The 22316-nt window shown below is 35.3% G+C and overlaps 1 pseudogene; it reads left to right on the top strand.

Moving 5' to 3' along the window:
* The first annotated feature begins 2392 nt into the window (after positions 1-2392).
* LOC120210143 lies at positions 2393-9341 on the top strand (annotated as a pseudogene).
* The last annotated feature ends 12975 nt before the right edge of the window (positions 9342-22316 follow it).

Genomic DNA, 22316 nt, shown 5'->3' with positions numbered 1-22316 from the left:
CTAAAACATGCATGTGTGCCTTATTGAATGTGTGAATTCTAGGAAAATATTGCAGGAAGCTGGATTCATCCATCCAACGATATTTTCTCCAAGGGCTTCAGTTGGGGGTTGGTTGTTCGATCATATAGTTTCTTTATCTGGATGGGTTCATGTTGTTGTTGATTGTGTTGTATAATATTTGGCATCGACTAAATGAATATGTCATGGTTGGAAGATTGAATCTTGGTTGGTGACGGTTTGTTTTAGTCAGGATTATTTATCAGCTTTTTACGTAGCTCAAGGATTCATGAGATTCACTTCATAATCTTCAAGGATCTCATCAGATAAGTGGTGTAAACCCTTGACAAATTCTATTAAAAATCAATGTTGATGCAGCGTATTCTACTCTTAATAAAGGTTCAATAGTGGGGATTATAGCTCGAGATCATAAAGGATTAGTTATCGCTTGTAAGGCTATCTCTATAGTTGATTGTTTTGATGTGGGGATTACAGAGGCCAAAGTCGTTACCTATGGTCTTCGCCTTGCTGTTGAGCTCTCCTATCCCAAGGTTTTACTTGAGTGTGATGCATAAAACGCCGTTTGGTAACTGACATCAACTCACTTGGATCTATCCACGGCAGGGTATCATCTCATTGAAGCTCGACAATTACTTTATGAAAATGTTAGTCTGCAAGTCCATGGGATCCTCCATTCAGCTAACATGGCTGCACATACCTTAGCTACTTATGTTTTATCTACTTCTGCCACATGTTATTATAACCATGATAAGCCGGATTGTTTTTCTCTTGTTTTGCTTGATGATGCCATTAGCGGCTAATATATCGAATGTGCCTTATGTTAAAAAAATGAAAACAAGATTGTTTTAATGTTTAATATAATCTAGATGAAAACAACCATGATGATGATGTTGTCAACAATCTTCAGTTACACTTGCTATGATTTATATTTATTTGTCATATTTCTCATAAAAAATCGATATTAATTTTTGTAGTACAAAAATATTATTATTGAAAGTTCTACAAAAAATAATTTTTATGGATAATCTATTTACAAGTTTTGAGGAAACTTGTATTTTAAAATTGTCTAATTTTCTTTTATTTGAACTACATGTATTATTGTAAACCATAAGTTTACAAATTTGTATGAATGAGATTGAATCACATGTTATGGTAAATTAGAAGTTTACAAGTTTAAAATTTTAATTAGTTTGCATGACTGGTTAGATCATCCCAATCAATAATGATGCGACATTTACATAAATTAAAAGAACATGAAGCTCTTGTGTTATTGTTTCTGAAAAGAAATTTAGAATATCACTTGTTAAAGCTGAGACCGAATGTCTTGAATATCTGAATAAAATATTCGTACTTTATCTAAAAAATGAAAATTTTTGATATGATATCGATCTACACATCTACAAATAACAAATATATTATCAACTCACAACTTGTAGATTGTGAGATTGTTTACTTGATTAGAAAAAAATTAGATTATGCAATTGAGACTACTTGTCCTACAAAATTTATTAAGATCACTACAACAAAATGGGTTTATAGCAGCATTTTTAGCTGCATTTTTGAACAAATGCAGGTAACTTTATTATTATCGCGGTGTTTTTAGAACAAACGCCACAAAAGAACAAATTTTGTGGCGTTTTGATAGAAACACCACTAATTTTATGCATATCGCGGTATTTTAAGCAAAAACGCTGCTAAAGCTCGTACTTTCGTGGTGTTTGTATACAAATGCCGCTAAAGACTTGTACTTTAGTGGCGTTTTTATACAAACACCATAATATGACACATATATAATGGTATTTTTGAAAAAACGTCGTAAGAGATTCATAATGTAATGGCGTTTTTGAATAAATGTCGCAATTTATTAGTACATTAGTGGCGTTTTATACAAATGCCGCTAAAGACTAGTACTTTAGTGGCGTTTTTATACAAACGTCACTATAGACTAGTCCTTTAGTGGCATTTTTATACAAAGGATGCTATAGATCCGTGCTTTAGCGGCGTTTTTTTACAAACGATGCTATAGACTCATACTTTAGTGGCATTTTTATTCAAAAATCGCTATTTTTAGTGGTGTTTGTGTTTACAACGCCACAAGTTTACAGTTTCAAGTATTTTTGAAAAAAAAAATACTTGGCTCCTTAATTCATTTTACCTCCAATTTCCCAAATTTCACTAACTACATTAGAATAGAATAATAGATCTGCACATCTTTGAGATTTTCGGCATTTTTACATCTTCCAAAAACAAATTCAAATACATTCTCTTCTTTGACATCGTTCCAAAAAATTAAGGACTGTCGACATGAACGTTGGGTTTCGATGTCGGGAGGGAGGGTGGGAAAGGGTTGAGAGAAGAGAAGAAGTGGGTTTCGATGGGGTTTTCGAAAAGCATCACCACCGTGGGAGATTCTCTTCCGAGGGTTTCATGCAAATGCTTTTGTCTTAGGGATCTTATAGAGAAGCTAATTACTTTAGGGTTTAACTACCGAGAGCTCGATCGCTTTACCAGTAAATCCCAAAATTTAAGTTGGATTAGGTTCACTGATGTTTTTCCTTTTGACAGAGCCTATGAGTTGTCAAATCCTAAAACCGGGAAGCCAAGTGTTTATTGAAGAGACATTGCTAATGGTCTAGTGGAGATATTCTCTGTCTACAAGTCTACTGATCTTTAAATTGAACAGAAATTGTTGTTGCTAATCCTAAATCCTATTTGCTCTTTATTCTCACTTTATAAGTTAATATTTTCCTTGCAGTTCTTTGTTATTTTTCCACCTTTGTACGAGCTTATTCTAGAGATTGAGCGTGATGATATCTGTGGAGGACAACTTTTTAACCTTTTACACAAACGTTGCCACTGTGGGGTGCCTGAATTGCAGGCCTGCATTCAAAGGTATTGCTTTTCTTTCTTTCTTTCTTCCTTCCTTCACCTTTTTAGGTGTTCATGTAATTGCTTGCGGATGGCTGAGGAGTCTTTGACTATGTTATGCCTGGTTTATAAGGGTCTCTTCAAATGTAGTTATAAGTTATAACTACATGTTGATTGCTTAAAATTCTAAGATCTTTTTTATCAGCTTGTAAACAAATTCCTGAACCAAAGGCTTATTTGGCATGTTCATCAAGTGTTGTATAACCAACTTTCATCATGGATGGTTTATGGAATTCAACAAGACAAGCACGGAGAGTTTTTCATCAGAAGGTAAGGACTAAAACTGCATATGTATGCCCTTTTTACTCAAAATTTATGATTAATTTTCATCTCTTATTTCCCATTTTTGTTCTTGAAATTTTAACATCTTTTATTTCTTTCATTTCATAATCTTGCATCGACATTCTCTTTGGTTTGTGTCATTACAATTTGAAATGGTTTGATAATTACATTATTTTCAGGTAAGAAGATCGAGATATGGAGTATGGCTCTTCTATCCCAGATACTTTAGAAAAGTTGGCAGGTTTGCCAACTGATGATACATCTTTGACGGAATGACACTTGGGCTTTCATATATTCCTGGTATTTTGGAACTGTCTCTCAACTGTTTTTTCGGCTTTCATATTTTATCTTTGATGGGGGAACACTATTCTAGGGCTTACGATCAATTAACATACTGTCAGCCACCTTCCAACATTTATTTAGCAATTTGTTATCAGGGTAGGGGAAATTGCTCACTTTTATTGTTTTTGTAGGATATGCCCCCCGAGTATATCCATATGCGAGTTGCGGAGTCTATTCTTTTTATGGTAAGCCATCAGGGTTCTCCAAAATCCAAGCCCTTCCATTCAATTTCACGACACTTTATACAATCAGCAGACAAAAAAGGCTTTCAAAAGCTTATTGGATCTGCGGGTCCTTTCCAGAGAGAGCCTTTTCTAGATGTAGAAATGATTGGGGAAGAATTGCTCTCACAATCAGGGGATGATAAGATTGAAACTATGCTTCTAGATCTAAAGGTTTTCTTCAGCAGTTATGGTGTCTACTTATGCCCTTAGATGGTATAAAGCCTTTATTAATTGAGCTTTTCCATATGTAGGAATCATCAGAATTTCACAAAAGATCATTTTAATGCTCAGTTGACTCTATCTGGGCTATTGCAGCTAGTCATCTTTGGTAGGTGTTGTGTTCAAAACTTGATTTTTGATATATTTGAAGCTTGTACTTATTTAATTTGCTCTAATCTTGCAGCTGGTGATTGTACGTGCTGACTTGAATGGCCACCTAAATGCTCTAAAAGACTATTTTCTTTTGGCAAAAAGAGACTTTTTCCAGGTAAAGAATGTATAGCAGTATGTCCTCTGCTCCACACCCAAAAAAGTGTGTATATGGTTGGGGGTGTAAAATAGGAAAACTGTGTGTTCACTGTTCTCTCTTAACCAAATAGATAAAATTATTTTATTTCCTTCTTGAAAATATGTATAATATTTATTATCACTCCAGTGCTTTCTTGAGGAGAGCCGGCAGTTAATGTGCCTGCCACCACGCCAGTCAACTGCTTAAGTTGATCTTATGGTTTCATTTCAGTTGGTATGAGATTATTTCTATCAACTTGTTTGAAACAAATGTATAGAAATGAAATAAATGTAGTTTTTCTTAGCTTCTTTTAGAGGTTCCAGATTTATTAACTTCTTGTATGAATTCCTTGGTACTACATATTTTGCAGGCAACCATAAAGACTATAAGTGAGGAAGGCAAGTACTTTTCTCGAGTATCTTTGCAGTAAGAATCTAGTCATTTTTCAGTTGTGCCATCTGGAAATTATATGGAACATGTTCTTATTTGTCTTCCTCATCAATCAGGATGCCTTCATTTGGGATCACAGTGAAATCCTCTCAAAGAGATTTGTCGAAGACAAAAACGTTCACTGATGGAAGTTCAGAGACCTCACTTGATGGTTGGGATAGTATTGCACTTGAATATTCTGTTGATTGGCCCTTACAGTTGTTCTTTACCCAAGAAGTGTTCTCCAAGTAAGATTCAATTGCTTTACAGGTCCCTTATATCTTTCTTATTGCTAAAATCTCCTTTAAGAAAGAAGCAACTTTCTGAATAATACTTGACAACTTTAGAAGCAATTGATAGGCTTAGCCTATATACGATTAAAAGAAATATCTTTTCATCTTAATTGTACTTCAGGTATCGTAGAATTTTCCAATACCTGCTGAGGCTTAAACGAACACAAATGGAATTGGAGAAGTCCTGGGCAGCTGTGGTGCACCAGGATCACACAGATTTTGCCAAACACCGCAATGACCAGATGACCTGCTCAATTTCTCAACTATGGAGAAAACGTTTTAGACCAATGTGGCGTGTTAGAGAGCATATGTCATTTTTAATCAGAAATCTTCAATTTTATATCCAGGTCCTTTATTCTATACAGTTCAAATCATGCTTCTGAAAAATGTTTCCTTATTTTTCTGAAAAATGTTTTAGACGAATATCGAAATGGAGTCGAAACTGAAGTAAGGGAAACGGATAGAGAAGCAACATATCAGAAAAAATGTGAAGACTTTGATTTATTGTTGTTTATTCTAGTTAACAATGTTGAACTATATTATATTTTACGTTAATGTAAACTTTGATTTATTATTATGGATTTCAAGTTTGTTGTTATGGATGTTAAGTTTATTTAATAATGCTACAGGTTAAATTTAAGTAACAAAAGAGTAGAAAATAACATTTGAAAAATTAGCTTTAATTAGCGCGTTTGTATAAAAAACGTTACAAAATACATAGTTAATATCGACGTTTTTGAAAAACGCTACTAAAGTTCTAGATCTTTTGCGGCGTTTATACAGAAAATGCCACTATATACGTAGTCAATAGCGGCGTTTTACATTCATAAACACCACTATATGACATAACATTTAGCGGTATTTTTGGGAACAAACGACACTATATGTCAGAACATTTAGCGGCGTTTGTAAAAAAATGCCGCTAAATATTATTACCTTTAGCAGCGTTTGTAAAAAACGGTGCTAAAAAACATAACCTTTAACGGCGTTTGTCGTTTACAAAAGCCGCTACCTTTTGCAGCGCTTGTTTCAACGGTGTTTTTTGCAGCATTTTTTTTCGCAACAAAAGTTTTAACTGCACTTAAAAACGTCGCTATATGACTGAAAAAACGCCACTAAAAACCTATTTTGCTATGAACCTTATGTATTTTAATCAAGTCAGTTACAAATGGATTAATAATCTTTAACCACATAATAATAAACTAATTTTATTTTTTATGTCAACTAATCAGGTAATATAATGATAAATAATATCTTGATTAGATCTTTGTTGATGCTAAATTCTCAATTTAAACTTAAACAATCTTTTCTCTTTATCTCAATCAAAATAAAGAAAGAAAAAGACAAATAAACTGTTTTCATTATATTTATGCTATCAGTCCAATCAAACTTAACCTTTTATGATTGAATCCTTAAGTGCAATGAAATTTTGACTGATCGACTAAAATAAATTAACTAATAATTCCGGCTGTCAGTATTTCACTGTTTCATTATTTCGGCATCTAGCAAAACACATTAATACAAACATGATAATATGTTTCATGAAAAACAAACTATAACAGTCATTCATGGAAGCAGGATCGAGGGGTGATTGGAGCGATCAAATGATGAAATGCCTTTGATGTGATATAAAATCATTTTTATTGGAATGCTAAAAGAACGAGAAGAAAAAATATTAAAACCATATTTGCATTATACGAAAAAAAGGTATAGATGTTGATGACATCATATATACGGCCAAATGTGATATTGACACGGCTCAATCAGACTAAATGACTCAGTCAGTAATGAGAGATTTGATCCGACTGAACCGTGCCAACATCGAATTTTCAACTCAAGTATCAAGCATCTTGCAGCCAGAAGCACAGTCTCACCGTTGATGATCAATGAAGCAGAAAAAACGGAAAGAAACAGAAGGTATTATATCAGAAAGTGGTGCATTACTGTAAAATATAGAATGGTTAGGGTTTCCAAATCTATGCCTTATATAGGAAAAACAATGAGCTGTTTTGTAAAGAATTTTGCATAATTTGATCTAGAAAGAGAGTTTGATTTCCTTCTTTACACCTAATTTTGTTAAAAGAAATGGCTAAAGAACATTAGCTGGAGAGGACCCTCATTTTATAAAGCTATAATTTGCTTCGTAATCATCAAAGCATGCATCATCATATCTGAAGCTATTTCACCTTGCAATTTTCTGGTAGAAATTTAGCTCTCTTTTTCGATATAATCAACCATGCTTTGTATCCATAATATCAGGGTATTTTTCTAGCAATGAACTTAATTAGCTGTTTTTCTCTTTGTAATAAAGCTATGGAAAAAGCCGTTTGTTTCACCTATCGGGAAAGAATCTAACCTAACTAATTTGTCTGATTTTCCTTTGCAGATCTGATGTGTTTTGGATTCTTCACTAAACTTGATAGGCATCAGGCATGTTTTGCTCTATTTTTTCTTCACTTTTATATGAATATACCCGATTCTGATGAATAATTCCTTATCCTGGTTTGCACCATAAACCTCATGCTTGTGTAGCTCAAGAATGACAACAAATCCAAAACCTACTGCACCATATATCTAATGAAGGACTATTATTGTCGGAACCGTCTTTCGGTTGGGCTCGAAATTGGGCTTCGACTTGAAATGAATGGGTTAGAGTCGTTACCGATCATTTTAAAATGATATTTGGTAGATCGAACACCATCTTACCTGATCTGCGTTTTACCAGAAATGTGTCAGGTTCGGGAGTCGATTACGGTCAAGGAATGATTAGCACCATTAAACCGCCCTTTGGTACCAATTAATTTGTTGGTTGTTTTAATTGCAAAAATTTAAATTTAAATTGAAATTTAAATACTCGATTCAAATTTCTTACCTTTGATTGGTTGTAATTCTTCTAAAAAAGGGTCAAAGATGTAAAAACAAATAAAAAACGTAAAAATAATAAATAATAATAAATCAAAAGGAAAAAAACTAAGATAAAAAATAATAAAAATAAATTAAAGAAAAAAACATGAAATAAAATAAAATTAAAAAAATTAAATAAGTCAAAAGAAAAATAGTAAAAAAACAGTGTTAAATTTTAAAAGTAATAAACTAAAAACAATAAAAAAGGGGAAGAATAATAAATTTAAAAAATATAAATAAAACTTAGAGGATCAAATCAAAACAAATCGAGATTAATGGATTAAATCGGAACTAAAAATGAGCTGCAAGAGAAAAAAAATAAAGAGTTAGAGGGGCTAAAAATAAAAAATGTAAACTATAAATAGGGACCGAATTAAATAAATTGAAAATTCAGTGGCCAAGTTGATTTCATTTAAAAACTAAGATGGCTACATGCATAATTTATCCAAATGTGTTAATAAACACAAATGTAAACCACAAAACCCAATTTCTTAAAAATAAAGCACTTTGTTTTACCTTTACTCCCAACAGTTAACAGAGAGAGGGAGAGAACGCTCCATCTCCTCACCAGAAAAGGAGTGTCGTCGTTCTCTAGTGACCGTTCGGTATCAAAAATCAAAGGGAGGTCCGTCTCAACATCGGGAACTTGGATCCGTCTTTAGTTTCTCGAGAAATGACCCCTAGCACCACAAAAAAGGCCAAAAACCTTTCGACTCTTCACCACTCCGATCTAATTCCACCTCCGTCGGATAATCGCATAATCGAGTTATGTTGTTACCCTCACCCTTGTCTTGTTGCTCGCCGTTAGGATCTACAAATCACCCATCAGAACCGTTGCCAGCGAGAACCCAAGATAAGGCTTTTTCCGTTTTTATTTCTTTTGAAATTGGTTTTGGGATGCCCTTTTTAGGTTTACAATTGGTAATTTTGGTGTTTGGTTATGGTTGAGGGTTAAAAGGCAATGATGGTTCGATAAAGGAGGGCTTGGTTGTGTGATGGTGGTCGGAGGCTGCTCGATAATTACTTTAGTGGTGAAGACCGTTTGGTGATTGTCGGGAAATGGTTGTTTGGTAGAGACTGTTTGGTGATTGTCGGGAAATGGTTGTTTGGTGGAGGCAGTTTGGGTTCATTTTGGTCTTGATTAGCGCTGACATCATATCGAGCGGCGAAACTTTCATGGAACCTAAAGAGGAAGAGGAAGGCTTCATTGTTGTTGTTGTTGAAGAATCTGAGGTTATAGCACGAACAACTTTAATGACATAGGGTGTGAGGTGCTTCAGATATCATGGTTTCATAGCTCATTCGCCCAAGGATATACCTCCTCCTTGTTCACGATGTTTGTTTTGCTTTTCGTATTAGAATCTTGGTGTCATTTTCCAAGAAAAACCCCATGGGAACCAACAGCTTTTTTGAAGTAAAGAGAGAGAGATAGACCCCTTCCCGATTTTAGCTTCCATAACAGTGATCTCACTCCTCACCATTACACGTTTCAGAAAGGATATCCAACACAATTCAATTCCTAAATTAAGGAATCTGGCAACCAAAGTGGGGCTTCCACGCTTTATTGATTTGGTTAAATTCAAGGGCCCACACTAAAGCTCCCCTTGGTATCTCCCCCCTAAAAGTCAAAAATTGATTTGAATAAATAGGCAGCCAAAGACTCCCACTTTTATTTTTGAGGAGAGACGTGCTAGGTGGTGGGTGGGGTTTAGGGTGTTTTGTGGGTTGAATATGGGGCCTACAAAAAATAAAATAATAATAATAATAATAATAATAAATAAATAAATAATATAATAAAATGTTTTTGTAGACCCGGATAAAAACGGGTGTCTACAGCTGCCCCTCTTTGCACATTTTTGTGTTAACAAGAATAGGGCAAAGATAAAAAAGACAACAAGTTTTTGACCGGTTCTCTTTGATTTGAGACATTATAGTGTTTGTTGTGACACTAAGTTGATCTGTTGGGCACAATATCTTTCGTCATGAAGTTGAAATCATGGATGGCTCATTCGTTGTGAAGTTGAGATCGAAGAGGGCCCTTTCGTTATGAAGTTGAGCCTTGAATTGGATATCATTCGTCGTGAAATTGAAATCCAATCTGAAGATGAATGTTGCTAGTGGGCACGATTCCCTTCGTCATGAAGTTAAAACCGTGGATGGCCTATTCGTTGTGAATTTGAGCCTTGAATTGGATATCCTTCGTCGTGAAGTTGAAATCTAATCTAAAGATGAATGTTACTGGTGAGTACGATTCCCTTCGTCGTGAAGTTGAAACCATGGATGGCCCATTCATTTTGAAGTTGAGCCTTGAATTGTATAGCATTCGTCGTGAAGTTGAAATCCAATCTTAAGATGAATGTTGCTGATGAGAACGATTCCCTTTGTCGTGAAGTTGAAAATGGACCATTCGTTGTGAAGTTAAGCCTTGAATTGGATATCCTTCGTCGTTAAGTTGAAATCCAATCTAAAGATGAATCTTGCTGGTAAGCACGATTTCCTTTGTCGTGAAGTTGAAACCGTGGATGGCCCCTTCGTTGTGAAGTTGAGCCTTGAATTGGATATCATTTTCCGTGAAGTTGAAATCCAATCTAAAGATGAATGTTACTGGTGAGCACGATTCCTTTCGTCGTGAAGTTGAAACCGTGGATGACCCATTCGTTGTAAAGTTGAGCCTTGAATTGGATATCCTTCGTCGTGAATTTGAAATTCAATCTAAAGATGAATATTGCTGGTGAGCACGATTCCCTTCGTCGTGAAGTTGAAACCGTGGATGTCCCCTTCATTGTGAAGTTGAGCCTTGAATTGGATATCCTTCGTCGTGAAGTTGAAATCCAATCTAAAGATGAATGTTGCTGGTGAGCACGATTCCCTTCGTCGTGAAGTTGAAACTGTGGATGGCTCATTCGTTGTGAAGTTGAGCCTTGAATTGGATATCCTTCGTCGTGAAGTTGAAATCCAATCTAAAGATGAATGTTGTTGGTGAGCACAATTCCCTTCGTCGTGAAGTTGAAACCGTGGATGGCCCCTTCATTGTGAAGTTGAGCCTTGAATTGAAAATCCTTCATCGTGAAGTTGAAATCCAATCTAAAGATGAATGTGTAACACCCCAACCCGTATCCGACCCGAATATGAGTCCGAGGTGTCACATTGACTTTTCAAAACATTTACTTGTATAAAATAAGGAGTAATTTAAAACTTTTATAACCTATAAATGACTAACTTACATCAAATACATTTACATTATTATAAAAACCGATCAGAGCATACATAATTCACTTATTCATCTACATATAACTTATTCAAAATGTTTACAAAACTATTCAGAGCTTATACAATATATTCTTTTCAATACATGCCAACTAGAACTTTATATACAAAAAGACATATTATTCACATCTTTTCTGATCTGACATTCAGTAAGGAGAACTGATCTGTCTTGCTCCACATTGCTCTTTACTTTTCTCGAAACCTACGTGTAAATCACTTACACGCTAAGTCTATGACTTTGTGAGGCAAATAAACATATAATGTAGACTATAACTTGTAATCATTCTTGAACAATTATTGCTATCATAGCATACTCAAACATATTTCCGTTCATCCATCAAATCCATACATGCATATAATTATCCTCATTCCTATCATTATCATTTTATTATAATTCATATTTCTATTCTCTTGTTCATATGATTTATTATGTTCATATCATATATCTTATAACATATACAATAATCATTAACATACAGATATCCTGTCATATAATTCATATCCCAAAACATACATATCCCATACATTGTATTCAATATCATCTCTTATTAGCCCATGTACACATGTGAGAACTGTAGATATGTGAGTCTATTGAGGTTGTGCACTATGCTATCACCACAGCTCGTATAATTCCCACTAGGGGCACGTAGAATTTGTCCCAAATGACCACGTAGATGTCCCAAAGAACTACATATAACACATATGTCCTGAAGGACCACTATGTCCCGAAGGACCGCGTAGACCCTCGACTCTTGGCATGCCAACTATACCTCTAGCTCTCAATACACATAACATGGCCATTTTCACTTATATCATTTCACATATACACTTTCATATCACATGTTCATATAAACTCATAGTTTCTTTCACATATACATGTAGACAGATAGCTTATTTTCATGTAATTTATATCACTTTTCATATAATTCACTTGTTCACATAGCTTTTTTCATATTCTCATATGATCACATAGCTTTTTTCATATTCTCATATGATCACATAGCTCATATATACGTCACATAGCACATAATTCTCATAGACATATAAAAACATAGATCTTCATCACATAACTTATATTACATATTCATATAATCATTTATATCTATACCACATAACTTATAACACTTTCTCTTGTTATTACATAAGTCATTAGTATTTACCTATTTTATGATCATATAACTTATATCACAGAGTCACATCATCACATAAATCATATCAAAGAGAAAAGAACATAACAATATATATTCACATACTAACGGCTACCAACTATACTTATTTTCATGCATTCATAAAATCAGAACATGGAAATAGACTCATCGCAAGTCTAATTTCCATATAATCATATACTATAATCATATGCACTCACCTTGGCCTCACTAAGTTTCGATCCCCTTTTATGATTTCCTTTCTTTCGATCGAATCTTAACTTGATGATCATACCTGAGCTTGTTCGTGTTCGATATATACATAATCATATATTGATACATATTAGTATCCAATTAATATACTCTAATCTATCATTTCTTATACCAAAAGAAAGGTTTATTTATATTTCCCCTTGAACTTTATCGATGCATTCTACAGTGTATCGATGCATCCCTTAACATGTGCATCGATGCACTCCTTATGCATCGATACACTAATTGCATTCTATGTTTCCATTTTTACACTGAACAATTTCTGAAAATTTACCCTTGATGCATCGGTACATGATGAATGTGTACCGATGCATACTAGCCCAGAATTCCAATTTATGCCCAAAAATCCACACTTTTCAGCTTAATTACTTCATATATCATCCCCTTTCTTATTCTTAACTTACATACTCATATTCAAACTCATTCTTACTTAATAATCACTTCTTAAACCTCCAAATCATATCCTTTATATGATCCCCTTTGTTTTGGGTTCTCACGCATGAAGGAAGAAGAAGAGAAAGAGAACTCTAGAAGCTTGTAGATTTCTCTTCTACTTTAGTCACCAAGAGAAAGAGAACTCTAGAAACTAACCAGAAACTCATCTTAAATTTTAAGGTAATATTTCCAAATGAATCATTGAACTATTCCATTCTTCTACTTTAGTCACCAAGTTACAATTTAGATATTACATAATTTATTACAGAATTGCTTCGTCGTGAAGTTAAAACTGTGGATGGCCCCTTCGTTGTGAAGTTGAGCCTTGAATTGGATATCCTTCATCGTGAATGTAACATCCTCCATACCGGGTTAGTGATCAAATTGTGAAATTATAAAATTCAGTGACCAAAGTAGATAAATTGAATAGTTGAAAGATTTAATGGGAATGTTTTGTGTAGGATCAATTAACAAAGAATGAGGAACTAAAGGGGTAAATGAGTCTTTTAATAGGGGAAATAATTAAATATTAGATGAGGATATTTAAATCCACGTGGAAGGCAAATGAAGAGAACAAAAGTTTCCAGATTTCTCTTCTTCTTCACTTCTTCTTCTCCATCGAGAGACCAAGCTAAAGGTGAGTTTTCTTGTTGATTAAATTCTTGATGAATTTAAGATTTCTTATTGATCCTTAGTTGATAACTTAGCTTAAGGAAAGCTTAGATTATCTTAAAACCATAAGATGGGGAGAATATGAAGAATCAAAGAAATGAAGTAGAAAAGTGAAATCTTAGATTAGAGTTCCTAATAAGAATTAGAAGTGGAATTTGACTATTCATAAAGCTAACTAAGAAGTATGAGGTGTTAGAATTCAAATTAGAACATGTTGGAATTTGGGTTAGATTCTTAAATTCTACATGGAGAATTGGATTTTTAAGTTTCAAAAGTATGGAATGGATAATAATAAGTTTAAGTAAGAGTGTGCAAGTTAAGGATATATAAAGAGGGGAAATATAAAGTGTTAAGTAGACTAAGAAGAGATTTTCGTGCTAAAATGACAATTCTGAGTAATGTGTATCGATGCACATTCATTGTGCACCGATGCATCGATGATAAATCCCAGAAATTGTTTAAGGTGCATCGATGCACATGCAGTGCATCGATGCATTAATTTAAAAAGAAAACATCAAATAGGATTTATGCATCGATGCATAAGGAGTGCATCGATGCATAAGGAGTGCATCGATGCATCCCCATTAAATACAAACATCGAATATGATTTATGCATCGATGCATGGTGTAGTGCATCGATGCATACCTCCATTAAAAGATGAAAATGGCTTTTCTTTTAGCCTAAGAAATGATAGTTTAGAATATATTAATTAGTATACTGATAAGTATTAATGAATTACTATATAGATATCGAGCCTAAACGAGTTCCGGAACCATCAACAAGTAGGATCAATCGAGGGAAAGACAAAGAAATCTAGGTGAGTGCATATGCATAGCATGAATATGTATTTTATTCAGTTCTAGACTTGTGATAAGTCTAGATTCAATATTTTGATACATGATAGTATTTCATATTATGATATATGACATGAAACCATACCATATGCATTATGGGACATGAATATGCAAGAAAAAGTTATATGAGTTATGTGATAAAGGTATGAAAATAATATGTCTACGTGATACAAATAAGATAAATTGTGAAAGCCCATGTTATGTAAATGAGAACTATATGTATAATTGGCATGCCAAGGGTAGAGGGTCTATGTGGTCCTTCGGGACATATATGTATTCTTTGGAACATGTGTGAGGTCTGGTGAGACACACACTTGATCATTGGCATATGTATATGATTCTTAAGAAATGATATGTGGTCCTTCGGGACATATATGTATTCTTTGGAACATGTGTGAGGTCTGGTGAGACACATACTTGATCCTTGGCATATGTATATGATTCTTAAGGAATGATATGTGGTCCTTATGGACATTATTATATGGCACTACGGTTCAATTCTACGCGGCACTCCTGTGCAATTCTACGTGGCACTTAGGTGCAATTATATGAGCTGTGGTGACAGCATAGTGCACAACCTCACAATACTCACATACCTTAGGTTCTCTGTATAGTACCATGGGCTAATGAACTTACTAAGGCGAACTTATGAATGTGAATTTGATAAGTATATGTGTAAGAAACATGGTTCTGGTTATTGCATTATTTATATACATCTTATCATTGCAACCCATCTTATTTTGGCAATTACTTTATATTTATCGATATTATTATTATATTGCCTCACTAAGTCGATGACTTAGCGTGTGAGTGTTTCACACGTAGGATCCGATAAAGTAGACGATCGAGGTTAAGCAGCTGGACAACATTACTCCTGCAACTATCAGATCAGAAGCAACTTAATCAGTAGGTCATTTTGTTATAAAAATGGATGTTGGCATGTAACTAAAGAGTTAAGTTGTGTATGCTCTGAATATTTTGGTAAACTTATATTACCATATGTATATTATTGTATTTTCGTAATATAAGTTCAAATATTTTGCTATTATTTGTAATGAGTTATGTTTTAAAAGTCAATGTAATATCTCTGACTCGTATCCGGGTTGGATACAGGTTGGGTTTGTTATATTTAATGGTATCAGAGTTATAGTTTAGCCGATTCTAGGCATAAACCATAGTCTATAGAGTCTTTAAATGGAATATATGCCAACAAATAGTGAGAACTTCTGATCTGGTATAGTATGAGTATGTTGTTTTGCTAATAGAACAATGTGTTTATTCTTATTAGATGCCCGAACATAATAGCTCCCAAAGTGAAGCGGGAGAAGATAGGACTGCTGAAAGCAGTAATTCACCTGCCCTGGCCAGGCAAGGTGAAGAACAGGCATCTCAAGGAGTGCCTATGCAAGATCAAGATATGTTCTTCAGAACGTTAGACGCTATTCTAATGCGTCTTCAACCTCCTGGTCCACCAACTTAAAGGATGAATGTAGCAAAAGAGTTGAGAGGTTTAGGAGCTCCCGAATTTAAGGGAGAAACCGAAGAAGGTCCGGTTGCGGCAGATCTTTGGTTAAATGATTTAAAAATCATGTTGGATGGTCTCCACTGTTCTGAACTGGAGAACTTAGATGGAGCTGTCTCGTTGTTGAGGGGTCAAGCGAGAATATGATGGACGAACGTCACCATGAGGATGCCCAGTGACCAATTGACTTGGTCTTTATTCTTAGATGAATTTAAAAACAAGTACATTGGAGATCAATTTATTCGACAGATGAAGCTGGAGTTTTTGAATTTGAAACAGATGAACCGCTCTATATATGAGTATGAATGTGAGTTCAACAAGTTGAGTAGGTTTGCATCCGAGCTTGTGCCTACTGAAAAAGAGGTTTGTGAATGGTTTGTGGAGGGTTTGTGCCCTAGATTGAAAGAGATACTGATAATATTGAATTTGTCCTCGTTTCAAGAGGTGATCAATCGTGCCAAGGCTCTTGAAAGAGCTCAAAATGAGAGATTTAGGGATTTTAGAGTTCAGACATCAAGAGAACGGGTGCTTCTTCTAGCTCAGCACCATCAAAAAGGGGAAGAGACTCAGGATTTCTATCACAAGCTAGATCAGAATCAGTTGCATCATCTGCTAGGGGAGCAAGTCAGGCAAGACCTAGACAGACGCAGTCAGTGGGATCTGGTGTTGGGAGATCTACTTCGAGTCAAGCGAGACAGTGTCAGTACAGTGGGAAAAACCATTCTGGGGCTTGTCGGATGGCTGCTGGGACTTGTTTTCGATGCGGAGATGCCGGACATTTTATCCGGGATTGTCCATTGATGGTTGGTGAGCCTGCACCATCTGAAAGAGTTGGTTCTTCCTCACAAAGAGGACGAGGAAGAGGCAGAGGAAGGAACCCATCTGAATTCTCTGCTCAACCTGAAGTTTGGTCAACCGCACGTGTGTACCATCTAAAGACAAGTGAAGACCGTGATAACCCTGATATTATAGCATGTACTTTTCAGCTGTACGATAAATTAGTATTGGTACTGATTGATCCGGGTTCTAATTATTCTTATATTACAAGTAAGTTAGTAAAGGAATTGAGGATTCCCTTAGAAGCTACGAGTAATGAGATTATAGTAACATCTCCTTTAGGCCATAGTGCTCGGGTGAATAAAGTCTGTAAGGGGTGTCCCATAAAGGTTCAGGGAATTGAATTCCCTGCTAGTATGATGGAATTACCCTTTGACGAGTTTGAAGTGATTCTGGGAATGAATTGGTTGTTCCGTTACTATGGAGATATTAATTGCAGATTGAAAAAGGTAACCCTGAAAAGTTCAGGAGGAACAGAGATAAGTGTGAGCAGTGAAAAGTTTAATCCCTTAGCAAATGTAATGTCAGTAATGTCAGCTAAGAAGCTATTGCTATAAGGATGTCAAGGATTTCTTGCAAATGTGATAGATTTAAGAGCGATAGAGAAAGGGCTAGAGGAGATTCCAATAGTTCAAGAATTCCCTGAAGTTTTCCCGGCTGAGTTGCCAGGATTACCTCCAGATAGAGAGGTAGAATTTCAAATTGAAGTAATGCCAGGAACCGCTCCAATTGCAATGACACCTTATCGGATGGCTCCGAAAGAATTGCAAGAGTTAAAGAATCAATTGCAAGAGTTGTTAGGAAATGTATTTATTCGACCAAGTGTATCACCTTGGGGAGCTCCGGTGTTATTTGTTAAGAAGAAGGATGGATCAATGCGTCTCTGTATTGATTATCGACAGCTTAATAAGGTGACCATCAAGAACAAGTATCCCTTTCCGCGCATTGATGACTTGTTTGATCAACTAAAAGGAGCTTCGGTATTTTCGAAGATCGATCTACGTTCGGGTTATCATCAATTGAAGATTCAGGAGAAAGATATTCCGAAGACGGCTTTCAGAACGAGATATGGTCATTATGAATTCATCGTAATGCCATTCGGAGTAACGAATGCACCAGATGCTTTCATGGATCTAATGAACAGGATTTTTCAGCCCTATTTGGACCAGTTTGTTGTTGTCTTTATTGATGACATACTGGTTTACTCGAATTCCATTGAAGAGCACAGCGCACATCTGAGGCTAGTTTTGCAAATTCTCAGGGATAAAAATCTCTATGCGAAATTGTCTAAATGTGAATTCTGGCTAAACGAAGTAATTTTCTTGGGGCATGTGATCTTGGCAGTTGGAATTAGAGTGGACCCTCAGAAGGTTAAAGCTATAATGGACTGGGAAGTTCCAAAGAATGTATCTGAAGTTCGGAGTTTCCTTGGATTTGCCGGTTATTATCAAAGATTCGTTAAGAATTTTTCGATGATAGTGTTGCCTTTAACAAAGATGATGAGAAAGAATGTACCGTTTGTTTGGACTTCTGAATGTCAAGAAAGTTTTGAAGCTTTAAAGAGAATTCTGACAGAAACTCCGATATTGGTTCAACCGGAATTTGGCAAGAATTTTGTAGTATACAGCCCATAACGGGTTGGGGTGTGTATTAATGCAAGAAGGGAAGATGGTAGCGTATGCATCGAGGCAGTTGAAACCACATGAAAAGAATTACCCCACCCATGATTTAGAAATGGCTGTTGTGGTGTTCTCTCTCAAGATTTGGCGTCATTATCTGTATGGAGAAAGATGTTACTTGTATACAGACCATAAAAGTCTGAAGTACCTGATGACTCAAAAAGAGTTGAATTTGAGGCAACGTAGATGAGTAGAGTTCTTAAAAGATTATGATGTGATAATTGACTATCATCCCGGAAAGGCTAACGTGGTAGCAGATGCTTTGAGTAGAAAGACGTTTGCAGCTTTACGAGCTATGGACGCAAGATTATCTTTAATGGGAGACGGTGGTCTTTGTGCAGAGTTAACACTTAAACCAGTATGGTTGGAACGAATAGGAGAATTGCAAAGTAAAGATGAAACGTGTTTGAAAAGAATTGAGCAAGTAAGGAGCAAAGAGATTAAAGACTTTGAGGTTAAGTCAGATGGAAATTTATATTGTAAAGGAAGAATTGTAATACCCGACAATGACGACTTGAAGAAAGAAATATTAACAGAGGCTCATTGCAGTCCGTTAACGATGCACCCGGGTGGAACCAAGATGTATATGGATTTGAAGGATCGATTTTAGTGGTCAGGGATGAAACGAAACATCACTGAATTTGTGTCTAAGTGTTTGATATGTCAACATGTCAAAGCTGAGCATCAAGTTCCGTCAGGATTATTACAACCGCTTGTCATTCCTCAATGGAAATGGGAAAATGTTACGATGGATTTTGTTTTGGGGTTACCCTTGACTCCGAACAAAAGAGAATCAATCTGGGTAATTGTTGATCGATTAACTAATTCAGCGCATTTTCTTCCGGTTAGAACAGATTTCTCTATGGAAAATATGCAGAGCTGTATATTAGAGAAGTTATTAGATTGCATGGAGTGCCTGTTTCCATAGTCTCTGATCGAGACCCTCGATTCACTTCTAGATTCTGGAAATCTTTGCATGGAGCGTTGGGGACTCGTTTAAACTTTAGTACGGCTTTTCATCCTCAGACTGACGGGCAATCAGAGAGAACTATTCAGATATTGGAAGATATGTTGAGAGCATGCGTAATGGAATTCAAAGGATCATTGGAAAAGTATTTGCCGCTGGCAGAGTTCGCTTACAATAATAGTTATCAGTCTAGTATAAAGATGGCCCCATATGAGGCATTATATGGGAAGAAATGTCGTACTCCATTAAATTGGTATGAACTCAAATATCGAAGTGTTATTGGTCCGGATTTAATTCAAGATGTAGAATAAAAAGTTTAAGAAATTCAACATAACCTCAAAGTGGCCTCTGATCGACAAAAGTCATATTCTGATCTTAAAAGAAAAGAGATTGAGTTCGAGGTTGGAGATAAAGTTTTCCTTAAAGTATCTCCTTGGAAGAAAGTATTACGTTTTGGTCCGAAAGGAAAGTTAAGTCCTAGATTCATTGGGCCATATGAAGTTGTTAAGAGAATAGGACCCATGGCATATCAGTTATCCTTGCCACCGGAAATGGAGAAGATCTATAACGTCTTCCATGTGTCCATGTTACGAAGATATAGGTCTGATCCCTCTCACATCATTGCACCAGAACAAGTAGAAGTCCAATCGGATCTGACATATGAAGAAGAACCAGTGAGAATATTGGCTTTTGAAGTCAAACAGTTAAGAAGTAAGACAGTTCTGTTGGTCAATGTTCTTTGGAGAAATCACAAAGTAGAAGAAGCTACGTGGGAACGTGAAGAAGATATGCGACTTCAATATCCTCATCTGTTCGTACAATGAAAATTCGAGGACAAATTTTTTTTAGGGAGAGAGATTTGTAACATCCTCTACACCGGGTTAGTGATCAAATTGTGAAATTATAAAATTCAGTGACCAAAGTAGATAAATTGAATAGTTGAAAGAGTTAATGGGAATGTTTTGTGTAGGATCAATTAACAAAGAAGGAGGAACTAAAGGGGTAAATGAGTCTTTTAATAGGGGAAATAATTAAATATTATATGAGGATATTTAAATCCACGTAGAAGGCAAATGAAGAGAACAAAAGCTTTCAGATTTCTCTTCTTCTTCACTTCTTCTTCTCCATCGAGAGACCAAGCTAAAGGTGAGTTTTCTTGTTGATTAAACTCTTGATGAATTTAAGGTTTCTTATTGATCCTTAGTTGATAACTAAGCTTAAGGAAAGCTTAGATTATCTTAAAACCATAATATGAGGAGAATATGAAGAATCAAAGAAAGGAAGTAGAAAAGTGAAATCTTGGATTAGAGTTCCTAATAAGAATTATAAGTGGAATTTGACTTGTCATAAAGCTAACTAAGAAGTATGAGGTGTTAGAATTCAAATTAGAACATGTTGGAATTTGGGTTAGATTCTTAAATTCTACATGGAGAATTGGATTTTTAAGTTTCAAAAGTATGGAATGGATAATAATTAGTTTAAGTAAGAGTATGCAAGTTAAGGATATATAAAGAGGGGAAATATAAAGTGTTAAGTAGACTAAGAAGAGATTTTCGTGCTAAAATGACAATTCTGAGCAATGTGCATCGATGCACATTCATTGTGCACCGATGCATCGATGATAAATCCAAGAAATTGTTTAAGGTGCATCAATGCACATGCAGTGCATCGATGCATTAATTTAAAAAGAAAACATCGAATAGGATTTATGCATCGATGCATAAGGAGTGCATCGATGCATCCCCATTAAATACAAACATCGAATATGATTTATGCATCGATGCATGGTGTAGTGCATCGATGCATACCTCCATTAAAAGATGAAAATGGCTTTTCTTTTAGCCTAAGAAATGATAGTTTAGAATATATTAATTAGTATACTGATAAGTATCAATGAATTACTATGTAGATATCGAGCCTAAACGAGTTCCGGAACCATCAACAAGTAGGATCAATCGAGGGAAAGACAAAGAAATCTAGGTGAGTGCATATGCATAGCATGAATATGTATTTTATTCAGTTCTAGACTTGTGATAAGTCTAGATTCAATATTTTGATACATGATAGTATTTCATATTATGATATATGACATGAATCCATACCATATGCATTATGGGACATGAATATGCAAGAAAAAGTTATATGAGTTATGTGATAAAGGTATGAAAATAATATGTCTACGTGATACAAATAAGATAAATTGTGAAAGCCCATGTTATGTAAATGAGAACTATAGGTATAGTTGGCATGCCAAGGGTAGAGGGTCTATGTGGTCCTTCGGGACATATATGTATTCTTTGGAACATGTGTGAGGTCTGGTGAGACACATACTTGATCCTTGGCATATGTATATGATTCTTAAGGAATGATATGTGGTCCTTCGAGACATATATGTATTCTTTGGAACATGTGTGAGGTCTGGTGAGACACATACTTGATCCTTGGTATATGTATATGATTCTTAAGGAATGATATGCGGTCCTTATGGACATTATTATATGGCACTACAGTTCAATTCTACGCAGCACTCCGGTGCAATTCTACGTGGCACTTAGGTGCAATTATATGAGCTGTGGTGACAGCATAGTGCACAACCTCACAATACTCACATACCTTAGGTTCTCTGTATAGTACCATGGGCTAATGAACTTACTAAGGCGAACTTATGAATGTGAATTTGATAAGTATATGTGTAAGACACATGGTTCTGGTTATTGTATTGTTTACATACATCTT

Source organism: Hibiscus syriacus, unplaced genomic scaffold, assembly GCF_006381635.1.
Source record: "Hibiscus syriacus cultivar Baekdansim isolate YM2019G1 unplaced genomic scaffold, ASM638163v2 tig00109916_pilon, whole genome shotgun sequence".
Taxonomy (NCBI): domain Eukaryota; kingdom Viridiplantae; phylum Streptophyta; class Magnoliopsida; order Malvales; family Malvaceae; genus Hibiscus; species Hibiscus syriacus.
The sequence above is the reverse complement of the archived record's forward strand: the minus strand, read 5'-3'. Positions and strand labels throughout refer to the sequence as shown.